The sequence below is a fragment of the Streptopelia decaocto genome (genome assembly GCF_964273445.1).
Source record: "Streptopelia decaocto genome assembly, chromosome: 16".
Taxonomy (NCBI): Eukaryota; Metazoa; Chordata; class Aves; order Columbiformes; family Columbidae; genus Streptopelia; species Streptopelia decaocto.
This window is the reverse complement of record NC_138671.1, coordinates 10,931,330-10,946,072: the sequence shown is the minus strand read 5'-3', so window position 1 is coordinate 10,946,072 and position 14,743 is coordinate 10,931,330.

Genomic DNA, 14,743 nt, shown 5'->3' with positions numbered 1-14,743 from the left:
ACCTCTCAGGCTAGAAGATCACAGCCACATCTCCCCCTTCGGACAGCAGAACTGATGTGCTGGTAGAAGCTGCCGTCTTCCAGCTACACCCACACGCAGCAGCGAGGCCAGGCGAGAAGGAGCCAGAGGCACTCAGTGCAGAGAGGAGGGATCAAGGTTTTAGTTCCCATTCTTTCAACTATGCATACATTTCCCATCTACAATTATGGAAAAACATGAAACAAATATGTAACGCAGGTTTTAACACTGAAAGGCATTCTGAAGGTCATCTGAGCTACGTAACTTCAGCTATTTTTTATCCATTAACATCATTTCTGAATTTGAATTTCTGATGTGGAATCTCTTTTCAATTTTTTTCTACAGATCTCCTTGCATCCTTTGTTCCACATTCTTCTTTACCACCCTTTGGAGAATAAGAGACACTGGGGTTTGTTTGGGGTTTTTTATTTTGTCTTTTGGCTTTTTGCTGGCCAAAACAGATTTATCAGATATCTCATGCTTTTTTTTCAGAAAGCTTGTAATGGGATTACGAAAACAGTGGCAACAGTTTTCTATATCTGCTAAAGCCATGGCTCCTGTCATAGGGATCAAGGTATATCTTCTTAAGGCATCCATTTCCTTACTGCCCACTGGGAAGGATCCCTTACATACTGCTTAGCACAGGTTTCAAGTATCATGCTCCTGTTTGCAAGAACCCAAAAGAGTTGCTTTCGTAACATGATCTAATATTTTAATCAATATAAAAATCTTCTCAGACTTTGCCATTTTGCTACATCATCATTCACTCTGTAGAATGTCTTGTCCTTCTCATGTTTTCATGAGATCTTTGTTGATACTGAAAACTTTATTCCTGGGCCATTCTGCATTTGTGAAATTATAGGATCCATTTAGTTCTGAGCACCAAGTCTATATAATAATATTATTTTCTAGTCGTTCTTAAGTCTGATGACAATGTTTGTTCATTTGCCTATTGAATAGTAGCCTACACAGATCTGTCAAAAACAAACCATACTTAAATGTTCTGTGACATTTTGAGAGGCTTCAGGATAGAAGAAAAACAGCAAGTAACTTCAGTAAAACTTCTGAGAAGTCCTGATATTTCCTTAAAACACACAGATATTCTGGGGACATAAAGGCTGAGATCAAAATACTAGAGAAACCCTCTCTGCTGAAAGAGTAGCAATCACACAGTCACTCTCAAAATGGATGTATGGCGCTGTGCAGCAACGAGTTGAGATGAACACTGCTACTAATATGCGGATGGTAGATTACAGAAGTTTTCCTAGTGAAATTTTAGGTGGTCCCAAAAGTTAAGAGGCTGCCAACGTGCCAGAAGACAGGGCTGAAAATGTTACACTGGAAAAGTAAACTGAAACAGTCCATTCAGACAAGAGATGTAACTCCATAAGGACAAGTGCAAACTATTCAAACTACAAATAAACAATAAATTGCACAAGATGAAGAACAACAGGTTAGGTCTCATTTTGCACAGAGAAGCAGAAATGTTGCTGTAGTGTTCTCTGTCGGATGGTTCATCAGAGATCCCACAGGGTGCGCTGCACACATTGTCTCAAAATGGACAATTGATTGCATAGTGCCAAGAGGCAGCGTGTTAGATATACCTGTTCAGTCAGAGCAGTCCTACCTTCATAGTACAGACAGAATGAAGATGATGAAGGGAGTGGAGCATCTCCCTTATGAGGAAAGGCTGAGGGAGCTGGGGCTCTTTAGCTTGGAGAAGAGGAGCTGAGGGGTGACCTCATTCATGTTTATAAATACGTAAAGGGCAAGTGTCAGGAGGATGGAGCCAGGCTCTTCTCGGTGACAACCAGTGATAAGACAAGGAGTAATGGGTTCAAACTGGAACACAAGATGTTCTGCTTAAATATGAGAAGAAACTTCTTCCCAGTGAGGGTGGCAGAGCCTGGCCCAGGCTGCCCAGGGAGGTTGTGGAGTCTCCTTCTCTGCAGACATTCCAACCCGCCTGGACACCTTCCTGTGTAACCTCATCTGGGTGTTCCTGCTCCATGGGGGGATTGCACTGGATGAGCTTTCCAGGGCCCTTCAACCCCTGACACTCTGGGATTCTGAGAGAAACCTTAGCAGTACGTGCTGTGACAGAAGTGTTGCCCTGACAGTGCTCTCCATTGCAAACTGGAGTGGCTCTGAGGTTTCAGTAAAAGAGCAGATGAATGGGGTGGAACAGGAGAGAAGAAGAGACAGGGAGATGTGCAGTAGGGACCAGGAAGCAGAAGATGAAGAAAAGCACTAGTGAGGTGATCAAAAGGGAAGCTGGATTCAAGTACTTTGGGAAAGCCTTTACTGCTCAGCAGTAACTCGAATGCCCACCTTGTTCAGAGAGAAGTATTTATTTCTTTCCAAATCAGTCCTTTTAGTGACCTGACAGTCACTGACTGACAGCATTTTCCACCCCTTCTAAGACTCCCACAACTGTTTCTGGGCAGGACACTCTTCTTCAGTGGTCAGGGTGGTGCTGTGAGGAGCATGATCTCACAGTGCTGTGCCTCATAGCTGTTTGCACGAAGGTCACACTCGGACTGTCTCTATCTGAAAGAGTTACATGCTGGTAGAATAACTTCCCCTGCAGTCCCCAGTGTGCACGTACTCTTTCAGCACTCCCAGGAGTGCCCTAAACATCTTCTGTCCTCCCAGTCCCCACCAGTACCTCTTCTTTCCCTTTCTTTCTTGTTTTCAGCCATTTCTTTTGGCATCATGGCTCACAAGAACTTGGGGCATGATGAGGCACCAGACAGAGCCTTCCTGCCTCTCCTGCAGTGCCAGGATAAAGCAGAGATCTGGCAAATTGATTTGTTTCCCAAGGTGCTCTTTTGTTACCCGGTGAGACAGGCACTGAGATATTCAGTCCATGGGCATGAAATTGGTGGAAAAACAGAATATGTCCAAGGCTGGTAGATGTTTTTTTTTTTTTTCAGACGTTTCCCAGAGGTTCATCTCCATTCTTTCTTCTGAAATTACGTATTTACCTTTAAAGACTGAAAACCTCCACTCATTGCTGCTTATATAATACTTATTCATATTAGTGACATCTTTGTTTTAAAAGAGCTCAGCAGCATGTGCAAATGCTGAGCGTTCCCCACTATGAAAAACCCTGCCATTATCAAGCCTTAAATTACATCTCAGGACTCAGATACAGTTTCTTCCTGGGCATCGGATTACTAGGGTTAAAGCAGTTTCACTAGTTAGTGTTATAAAACTAAAGTCCCTCAAGAAAAAATGCTTTCTGTGGAACTGAGATGTGTACATCTGATTCTGATGACAGGAAAGGGAATGGAGCCCGTATATGCTAAGAAATACATTTCACTCTTTCACATCAAGATTATTATGGACTTGAAAGTGTATGTCATACAAACAAAGTATCAGATATATCTATTTTAAACTTTCTCTCAGAGAAGTTCGTTTATGCCTATTATGGATCCATGTTTTTCCCAAGATCGGTTACCTTTGCATCAGCACTTGCCAGCTGACAGGCAGCCTTACTCCAGAAATAGTGTGTCAATGCAAAGTGACTCCTGTCCTCTGTGTGTGTCAGCAAATCACAAAGCGAGCAGAAATTAATTTTCCATTTCACCTCTAGTAATATTCTATTTTGATCCTGATAATCCTCTATACTTTATAGTGTGTCTAATGGAGATCTGCACAGTGCAATGTGTTGAAATTTTGTCTTTCCTCAATGTACCACTTGTAGCAGGAAACTCAATTGATATTTTTATTTTAAAAAATTTGCAGAGTTTGCCTATACAAAAAGATTCCACAATATCAATAGTTTCTGCAAGACACTGCGAAACAATACTATATTAATAAAAAAATAAAAATATTTGATTTAAAATAATTTGTTAGTACTTTAAAATAGACATGTCATTCATTCCATATTCTTTGTGATATCATCCGAAGTAAACAGAATGGATTATGGCTAACTATAAATTTGCTAAAGTATGATTAAGATCTTTGTCCTTCAGCAAATAGAGATAGACCTTAACATTTTCTGCTTTTCAAATAAAAACTTTTTTACGGACTCACAAAGAACAAAATGTAGACCAAAGGTTTCATGTTCTCTCCTTCCTTTCATTCTGTGTTATGGAAGACTGTGGGATGACTCCAATCAGTTTCAGTCCCTCCGGTGTTACTGGTATCCAGATACCAAATATTATCATTTGTGCCCAATAACCCTTTACAGAGTTTAACTTGTTGTCCTCTATAACCTTAGGTGAAAAAAAATGATATAAAATCAGGGAGTCATGGGATTCTGAGATCATAAGGGGTCTCATGGGGTTATCTAGTCCAATCCTCCTGCTGAAAGCTGGATCAACTATAACAGCTGTGTTTTGAATATCTCGGAGGACAGACAGTACTCATTCACTTCGGGTAAGCTGTTCCAGTGTTTGAACACTCTGACAGTATAAAACCTTTTCTTATGTTTAAGTGAAATTTCTTACATTTTAATTTGTGCCCATTGCCTCTAGTCCAGACACTGGATAGCATTGAGAAGAGCCTGGCTTTGACTTCTTTACTCCTCCTCCAATCAGATATTTACTCACATTGACATCATCCCCCTGGGGCTTCTTTTTTTGAGTATAAACAGTCCCAGCTCACTCAGCCTCTGTCCATAGTCAAATGTCCCAATTCCTCAAGCATCGTTGTGATCCTTCACTGGAATTCTCAAGGACGTCCATCCTTTTCTTGCACTGGGAAGCCTAGACCCAGACTCAGCAATCACCAGAGCTGTGTAGAGGGGGAGGATCACTGCTCTTGACCTGCTGGAAACGTTTTTCATAATGTTGACCTTCTTCTCCACAAATGCACATTGCTGACATTCATCTTGGTGTCTACCAGCTCTTTCCAGACAGTCATCCCCAAACCTGTGCTGGGTCATGGGGTTATTCCTCCTCAGGTACAGGACCTTTCATTTCCATTTGCAGAACTTATGTCAGTCTGTTTCACCACCTTGTCATACCCCCTCTGAACAGCAGCACAACCATGTGGTGCATCAACCACTCCTAGTTTCATATCATCTGCAGATTCGCTGAGGACGCACTCTGTTCCAGCATCTAGGTTGTTAGTGAAGATGTTAAAGAATATTGGCATTTGTTTTGATCCCTGGAGTGCACCATTATTTTTCTGGGTTTTTTTTCATGGTTTGGTTTTGTTTTACAGCCAAGGAAGTCAACACATGAAGAACATTAATACCAATCACCTGTGAGGGACCACAAAAGAGTGGCACACTGTTGTTCCAGAAATTTTAAACTGCCAGAAGCTGAGCTCAGGAAGGCCAAACTTAGTATGTCTGGTTTTGCTGTGATGTCGGTGACTGCATACCCTTGTACAATTCGTAGCTTTCCTACAGTTAGCGTGATACAAACATTTAAAACTGTATTTTTATCTGAAGAGTTTAAGACTCAGATCAATCTGAAATCTTGGGATGGTGTTGTAGCTTGCTGGAAGTGCAGATTCCTCATTCCTTATTTGACATCCTAACAGAACATAGTCCTCAAGAGAGAATGCTCAATAACCAACTCCCAGGATCACAGAAGGTGGATCTCATATACTTTAGCTGCAGCTATGGACTGCTGGCTATAATAACTTCTGAGCTACTCAAGAATAGCACTGCAATGCAGGATAGGTGACCTCTGCCCTGGAAACATCCAACAGACCAGTATATGAATTATAGCCTTTCACTCCCTGCTTGATCAAGTGCTTAAACTGATTTTCCAAGTTCCATGGAGTCAGATCATTTCAATGTTGTAAAAAAAAGGGGTTTTTCAGGATTTTTTTGGTTGATGTTAACATGGAGAAAATTATGCTTTAAAAATTATGCTGTCATAATTCTGTAATGATCAATACACTAAAAGAGCAACCATAAACACATTGATTTCCTAGCACAGTGGTCCTTATCCCTGTGCAAGTCCCACATCAATGTATATCCTCAGAACAAACCTTTGTCTGTTCTGTGACAATGAAAATTGCTGTTACTCTCAGCATTAGTCCCTGGGAAAACATCAAGTCCATACCATGTTTTCCTCTACACAGATTTTCCTCTGGCTATGAGATTCTCTGCCACAGTCGTGCGTCTGAGCCATTTCCCTTGCACACACAAGGCTGTTGGGATGACAGCTGTATTAAACTATGCAGCAATGTGGTCCTAAGCATTTTCCCAATTCTTTGTATAACCACAAGTTATTACAAGAGTAAAAACAATCTCTCTAGATCAAACAGTTAAGAAATGCCAGGGCAAAAAAAATACACTGGAGAGGAGTCAGACAATCTGATACATTGAAAGTGTGTGTAAAAGGGTCCACTCGAGAAGGATTTCCTACAAACACTGGTTCTTAATAGCACAATTCATGCTCCATAGCAAAAGTTCATGCTGGATCAGCAGTAGTCCATTAGACATGACATATCACTAAATCACAGAAGAAACTCAACACTCTATTTGACAGTGAAAGAACAGGTGCATTATACTAATGTCTCTGGACTTTGGCAAATATTCAGGAGTGTTTAATTTCATTGCACAACAAGCAAAACAAAGTTGAGCATTTTTCAGATTGGCTGGTAGCTTGTTTCTCCTTTAACAGATTTTTTTTAACAAATTTTACCTCTATAGTTATAAATTGTGTAGGCACAGTGGGATCATGAACACAATCAACAGAGACAAAGCAGCTGATAATGCACCAAAGCTATCTTAAATATGACTTTTTTTTCTTCATTTCAGTCTTGACCATGAAAGTGAGGCATAAACCTACGTAATGTGTTCTTATGAGACAGAGGGACACATGCAGTCAAGACACCACAGGTGAACATGAGATTTTGGGCACCAGATGACATAATTATCAAGGAAAAGTAATTCTCTGCCATCATCAGATTTTTACTCAGCATGGACACTGATTTCTGAAGGGCATGCAAACAAAACTAGAGGGAAGACAAACCAAAATGAAATAAGGATGATCATGAAGAGTCTGAATGCAGAGTTGAGCTGAGAAACAAACCATGTGGTCCTGTAAAAGTCTCCTGTGAAACAGCAGGAAAAAATCTGAGTGTGGAGAAAAGTCAAAGGATCTGCTGCTGGGTGACAATGGGGGTCATATCTCACAGACAACAGGCAGAAACAGAGGACAGCTTGCAGGAACTGTTTTCTGACAGCTAATCACGAAGTAGTTCTGATACTAGCTGCCACTTAGCCTAGGTTGAACCTAACTGCTTTCAGTTCAGCCTTGATTTGGAGCAGTGACTGTCTGAGCCATTCAGAAACAGACCCTTTCCACACAGCATGACAGATTGCTGAGGATGCCAGGGAGCAGCCAGAGGCCATAGGAGTTCAAACAGGAGCCTTTGCACCACACTTAAACTCTATTGGTGGGAAGGTGATTGGCCTTTGCATTTCCCTGTTGATTTAGCTCCATGTGCAGGATCTCTCATGCTAGACATTCCCTCAGACAGGCAACCAGATCCACCAGTGACCCACAGGAGGGAAGACAAAGTATTCTTTGAGCATGCATTTGTTAATAAGACAAATCATCTGAGAGAGAATAGCAATATACAGTTGAGTCACCATTCCTGGAAGTATTTAAAAGATGTGTAGATGAGGTTCTGAGTGACACGGCTTAGTGGTACTTCTAGGTTAACTGTTGGACTCTATGATCTTGAGTGTCTCTTTCAAACACAATGATTCTATGATTCTATGAGAATAAATACACACTGTCCTTCCTGGTGCCTTCAAAGACCTTTGATGGACATTGTACTATATGTTCAGTAATTATATTCTTTGCTATACTTTCTTCAGATTTGGATTCCTTAAAATCACTCTTGAAGCCTTTTTAAAGCACTAGTTTCTTTTTTTCCGTCTGTTGTGTACAGAGGAATTGAAAGTTAAGTTATGCAACATAACGAGTAGTTTTGAAGCTGTTATCTCTCCTGTGAAACCACCCTCCAACATTAACACAACCTGATCTTGGCAAGTTATCATGTTCCCAAACCTCCTTTTGGGATGCATCTGTAAGGAGTTTGGGATTGGATTCTCTTTGAGCTTCCAAAGTCTAAAATTCAGATTTCTGAGTCTGTCGTTAACACAGCCTCCTTGCACAGTCAAAGGAGAGAAAGGCTGAGACAGATATCTAAGACCAGATGAACTGCCACATTTTGTAGCCCATTGTCTTAATAAATAGACAATACCCCATTATGGAGTCATTACAGCACCAGAAAATCAGGTAACAGTGGAAATGATTCTTTGCATTTAAACTTTTTCCATGGACCATCCAAAAAAAACTCACAAGGGAAATGGAGGAGAAAGCTCAGATTCCAGTACATTGGTTCAAAGATTCCATTTACAGTATATCATCACCTGAGTTTGACATCTCATGTTTAGTCTCACGTCACAGGGCTAATAGGAATTATCTAATAAAGTATGTATCTAAGAATAAATGATAGATTAATTGTTGTTTTACTGTGCTCTGCTTCTCTGACTATCTCATTTGACATCTGAAAAAGAAAGTCCTACACACCTAGTTGCCCATGCTGTGAGCAATATTTTACTATTTTTCTTTTCTTAGGAATTATTAGAAAAAAATGATGATATAAAGAGACACTACTCCAGTATCTCCATAGGAGCAACTTCAGATCCACACAGGAAATACTGCTCTAGCCAACTGCTATTTGGTATCGAACTTCCCATTTCTGACTCCTTGAGAAGGCAGAAAACACCACCCGAAAGGTATTCAAACCAAGATCATTATCCTAAAATCAGCACAACCAGACTTGTGGAATGAAAACAGCTCTTTAGTGGCACTGATGGATGACGCCCTTCTGCCAGTAGATGGGTGTAAAAACATCCATTCTCATACCCCTCTGCAGTGTCAGCATTGCCAAACGTGACAGTGCTGTTCTGCTTGAGGGAGCCAGCACAGGCATGCTCTAAAGCAATCTGCAGAGTTCCAGAGGGGAAACGTAGGAAAGGCAGACAGCACATCTACTACGAGATCATGCCCACAGTCCCACAAAATCCAGTTCTCAAGTTTAACCTACAACTGTAAGTAACCAAGCCAGAAGCCTTTAGCCCACTGGGTACCGCAACAGCCAGGAGCATGGAGCACGCGGGCTCCAAGCTCTGCATTGCGCAGCCTCTTCTCAGCTAATCCTGAGTGGACTTGTAGCCATTAGTCAGTAGTGATATCGACAACAGTAATTTTCAAAGAAAATACAATTTCTCAGATGTTCATGCCACGTGTTTACTGTAAGCAGAAGATGGCAAGGACAACCCTGGTAATGCATGAAATATCAGTAATTTTGAGTTGGCATCGTACAAGGACGTGATATAAAGTTGCTCCTTTCCCTGCCACACATGAAGTTTGCAATGGAACAAGCTGAAATGGGGACCCCACAGGGTCTGACTTGTTATGAAAATGCCTGTTCTATTCTGCGCTCAAGAATCCAATAGCAAACACTTCTCTAAGGACCCCAGCCCAGACAGTTATTTTTCATGGATGTTAGTGTCATTGCTCCTTCGAATTGGGTTTCAGCAGAAGGAAGCTAGTGTTTCGCTGACATCTTAAAATATGAAGGGGAGCTTTGAGCTCTCTGAGGAGTGAAACATGTAGCTCTACCAGCTGCACAGGGAATATGATCTGAGCCAAATATAAGAACTGAGGGATTTATAAATTTGTTTCAGATATCATACATAAATTTTAGGAAGTGGTTCTCCCTGCACACATGCACATACATGTACTCACACCTGCATGTACCCACACACACTAACATCTTCCTTCGGGGCTGGTCTTGCTGTTGCTCTGCAGAGCCTGATGTCTCCTTGGGAAGAATTGTCCATGCGAGGTACAGAGCGGCTCCTTTTTCCACACATTTCTCTGAATGTGACCACCATGATCACTCTCTTCTGCCCTGTTTCATCACATCCTCAGCTCTCTTTGGTAAGGAAAGCAGTTATTTCATACTGGAGACCGAAAACTTTCCTCAGCTGTTCAGATACAAGAGTGTCCAGGAGAGATTTTTCCACCACTTGTTTTGCCCTAAGATGTAGCTTTTCTTCCTCGGCAGCATGATTGAGGTGGTGGAAATGATCTCCCCACACACACTTTGTCCTCTCTTGAATACTGCTGGAGGGAGGTCTCATATGTGGCATCTGTGTTACTTACAGAAGCAGCAGCACCATATAGTCAGCAAAACACGCGTACTACTGATAAATGGCTGCAGAAGTGTCTTTCTCCCTTAAGTCTTTAATACCAAAGGCTCTGCAAGTCTTAACTAGGCAAAACTATGTGGTAAATTTTCATGAATTTTGCAATGCAAGATCCCACTCATCAGCATGGTCCATGGTCAAAAGTACTTTGCTATCCCTCAATTACAGCATTACTAATCAGTCCTTAGATCTTTTGGGAAAAAGATAATGTGAGTGCAGTTGCAGTTTTGGTTACCCATCGTGACAGGAGCACCAGAAGAGGAAGAACAGCCCCTTCTCATTGTCCATAGAAGGAAAATTATGGATGGTTTGAATAGCTACACTTGCTGAGTTCCCAGTATTGGTCCACAAAGATGCTGTTGTCTGATCAGAGGAAGCTGTATCTCACTCAAGAGATACTAAACTCTTTAAAGTCTTGACAACCAACATTGTGGAGAACACTGCATATCCCCTTTTACCCTGAGATACGTGGTCATAATCAAACATCAAGAACTATACACATTGCTTCTGGGATGTCAGACAAGTCTACACAAAAAATGAAGGACAACTCTTTCACAAGCCAACAAAGAATGCTTAGTCTGTATTGTAGTAGAAAGATACACAGACTGTTTGTGACAGTCGCACATTCCCCCCCTGCCCGCTTTTCCTTTGATGTGGAAGGTGCATGCACATCCCCCTCTCCATCAACACATCCCCCGCTCCTTCAATGGGGCAGTTAATAGCTCCTCTTGTTTGACCCTCATGTCTGTTAGCCAGGAGAAGAAGAGAGGCACGGAGAAGTTGGGAAGTTTCCAGGCGCCCATAGACAGAGTGGAGGGGGGTGCAGAGAAGCCGAGAAGCTTCTGGGTGCCCATAGCCAGAGTTGGGGGGGCAGGGAGGGGGCAGAGAAGCTTCTGGAATGCCCAGAGCCAGATCTGACAAGACTACAAAAGTGGTGTGCCCGCCGAGGATCCCTTTTTTGTGGTCCTCTTGGAGCCATAGGTCTGCCGCAGCCAATGAGCCCGCTCCTCAGGCCGGAACACCGCCTAAGGTAACCCCCCGGGACTGGGACCACCTTACCGCCACGTGTGGGTGAGCGATAACTTATTAGATATATCCTTGAATAATTCCTCACTGCTTAAGGGAGTGTAGGTCCTTGCCGAAATCAGGCAAGTGTATTTTCCTTGCTAAATAAGCAAGTGTATATTCCTTGCTGAACAGGCAAGTGTAATTTTCCTTGCTAGACAAGAAAGTGTATTTTCCTTGCTGGAGTCAGGCAAGTGTTTTCCTCGCTAGACAAGTGAGTGTAGTATCCTGGAGCTGGACGGCCCTAGCATTGTTTTTTGAGAGTGCGTGTATGTACGCTGTGGATCTCCATTATTCTTATTTGCTGTACCCCAATGATTTCCTCAACTGATATCTGAACCTGCATTTTACGTTACCAGAGTGCTAACTAATTGTATAAACCCCATTTCTTATCAGTTGTTTTGCTGGACTTTCCCAGCCAGAATAAAGTATGTTTTGGACCTTGTTTGCCTCCACAAAACTAATTTTAGGGTCCCTCCATGACATTTTAAATGATGTAGTCAGCAGGATATCAGAAATGGAGGAATTATTAATATTTTGGAGTAATAATCCTTCCACGCTGATCTGCACACATTGGGAGGAAGCGAGCTGGTATGGTCCCAGAGTGACCGTAGCCGCGTGTGCACTTTTCTCTGTCTGTGCTGTGCTTAGTATTGTTCTGTGCGCTTGCTTAAAGCAAGCACAGGACCTGCGCACATTCACAGTCCAGTTAGAGAAGCGTGATTCTTAAAAAGGGCTACAAATAAATTGCTTGGAAGCAGAGCTTTAGCAGCAAAGGGAACGCGTGGGCTTTTTGGAACAAAGACTTGAGCTTTTGTTAATTAGAGCAAGACCCTCCCCTTCAACCTGATCTGGTTAAAGATATCACTGGTCATGGCAGGGGGTGGACTGGGTGACCTTTAAAGTCCCTCCAACTCAAACTATGCTATGATTTTATAATGCTGATTATTATCAGTACTGTGGCTACACTGGGTAGCATTAGGTTCAAATGCCACCTCTTTTCAGTAATTCTGATTATTTTTTGGTGAATCACAGGACTGGGCCAAGTCCTGTGGAAAACTAGCTTTTTGCTTCCTCAATCAGAACTTACAAAGTGCCCGACCTTTCTCCGTGGTGATCAGTGACAAGAGGCAATGGGCAAAAACTCAAATACAGGAAATTTTTTTAAACAGAATAAAAGACTTTTTGCTGTGAGGGTGGTCAAACTTTGGAGCAGAGTGTTCAGAGAGGTTGTTTGGTTTCCATCCTTGGAAATAACCAAATACAACTGGGCAAGGTCTTGAGCAATCTGCTTTAGTTCACTGTACTTCAACAAGGAGGTTGGACTGTATGTTTTCCAGAGATGCCTTCCAGTCTCAAGTATTCTGAGATTCTACAGGACTGTAGAATAAAATGTAGAATTCTCTATGGCATGTAAAAATTGGCCACAAAACTGGACAGACAAAATTATTACATAAAAGAACCAAAGATTAGGAACTGGTGTGAAAGTTAAAAGTTCAGAAGGAATATTAATATGAGCAACTGTGATAGCTCCTTTCCTCCTCAAAACAATAAAGGACCTAGGCAAAAACCAGTCAAGTTCTCTGGCACTGTGTCATCAGAATAAAATAGAAGGTACATGATGCTGACTGTCCATGTTATTCTAGCCAGAACATGCTAGTGTCTGGTGCTGCAATTACTCGTTGAAAATTAACAGTGATCACCCTGAGGTTTTTAATAAGCCTTCTGACCCTTAGGTCCAGACTTATTAGGAAAATAAAGATTTTCTGTAAATTTGAGGGTGGATTAGAATAGAATAGAATAGAATAGAATAGAATAGAATAGAATAGAATAGAATAGAACTATATCACAGTAATTGCCCAAATGGGCCTATTGTACTTAATTTGTGGAAAGAAATGAAATTCATTCATGATCAGCCAAACATTGCCTCATACTGGCATCTAGGAATTTCTATTATTCAGAAAACAAAATGTTTGAGAATTTAATTAAGTTCTTGTTTGAGTTGTTTCTATAAACCCAAATAACTCTTGAATAGAAAAGAGCTCTTCTTGACTACATACGTATCTTCTATAAGCCAAATGCTCTTTAGGTGTCTTCTCCATCTGCACTAATAGCCAAGGGAACGGTTTCTAAACGTGTCTGAATTTGGCTTAATAACTCAGACTCTATTCACATGAAGATATAAGACTCAGAAGCAGGATAATTTGCTTTCCTGAATCCTATCTATTTTTCTCTCTTCTTCTTTGACTGATTTACTTTCTAACAAGCTTCCGACCTGTCAACACTGACTGGTTAATTAGTGTGTTTAAAATAGTTGAGAAATGCTAAGATTCGTGTCTTATGAGCCAGTCAGACTGGGAAGCTTTCCAAACATGTTTGTAATTCACTAGTTATCTAAAACACTGCCAAAGTATCTGTAATCATGGTTATTGCACCTCTTCCAGTCCAGCCAAGGCCAGCTAAAAGGTTATCTTTATCGTAAGGAAACAAGCCTAGAGGAAGAGTGCACAGAAACATTGAAAAAGCAGTGAGCCTCACCCTCTCCTATTCGAATCCTCAACATTACAATTAAAGGAAGATGGCAAGTGCCTAAATTCTGTTGAATGCAACAGTCCTGACTGTGTTTTCTATAGCACTAGTTAAACTTCTTATTGCCTAAATAAAAACAAGATAAAGCCAGAAAGGTACAGGATGGAACCAGAAGTAACTGAAGACATGAGGAAGCCACTTAAAGATGGTCAAAGGAGATCTGAATCTTCAAAGTTAGAATCACAGGCATTATACTCAGAGATTTCTTCAAAGTACAGGAAAAATGGCTCTGCACTTGTTTTTAAAGCAAGTTCACAGGCCACAAATCTATGCCTTTGACTGTCACATAAAGTTAGATATTATACTGGTACAGATGGGTTCCTAACACTTCTGATTTGTCCTCCAGCATAATGACCTAAGATCCACATGGAAGTCAGGTAAATGTCAGGATGATTTGTTAAGAAGAGGGTCAGGAGTCCAAGACTTTGCACAGAGAGAAGGGCAGATCTGAAAGCAGGATATACTCTCAAAATCCTTCTTTAACAGGCATTGCAATAAAGAAAGGCTCAAAGTCCCATTAACCATGGCTGTAGCAGAACTGAAGTTGGAACAGACCTTTTGGAAGAAGAGACTATTCAGTTACTAATGGGGAACTATATTATTTTTGTTACCAAGTAGTCAATCTAAGAACTGCACTGTAGTTAAGACAACCAATGGGTATGAGTTTGGTCTCTTTGTTCATTTATCAGCAAGTTTCTGCTGTTTCATCAGTCACATGGTCAGAAAGATGCAAGGTCAGAGAAATCCATGGATCTTGCTGGCAATTTATGGGAAAGCAGTCCTAAGCCTCATGTGGATAAAGCCATTACATATGTTCAAACGTTATGTAATGGCTTAAAATTCACAATGGATCCAGTACAGCAATAT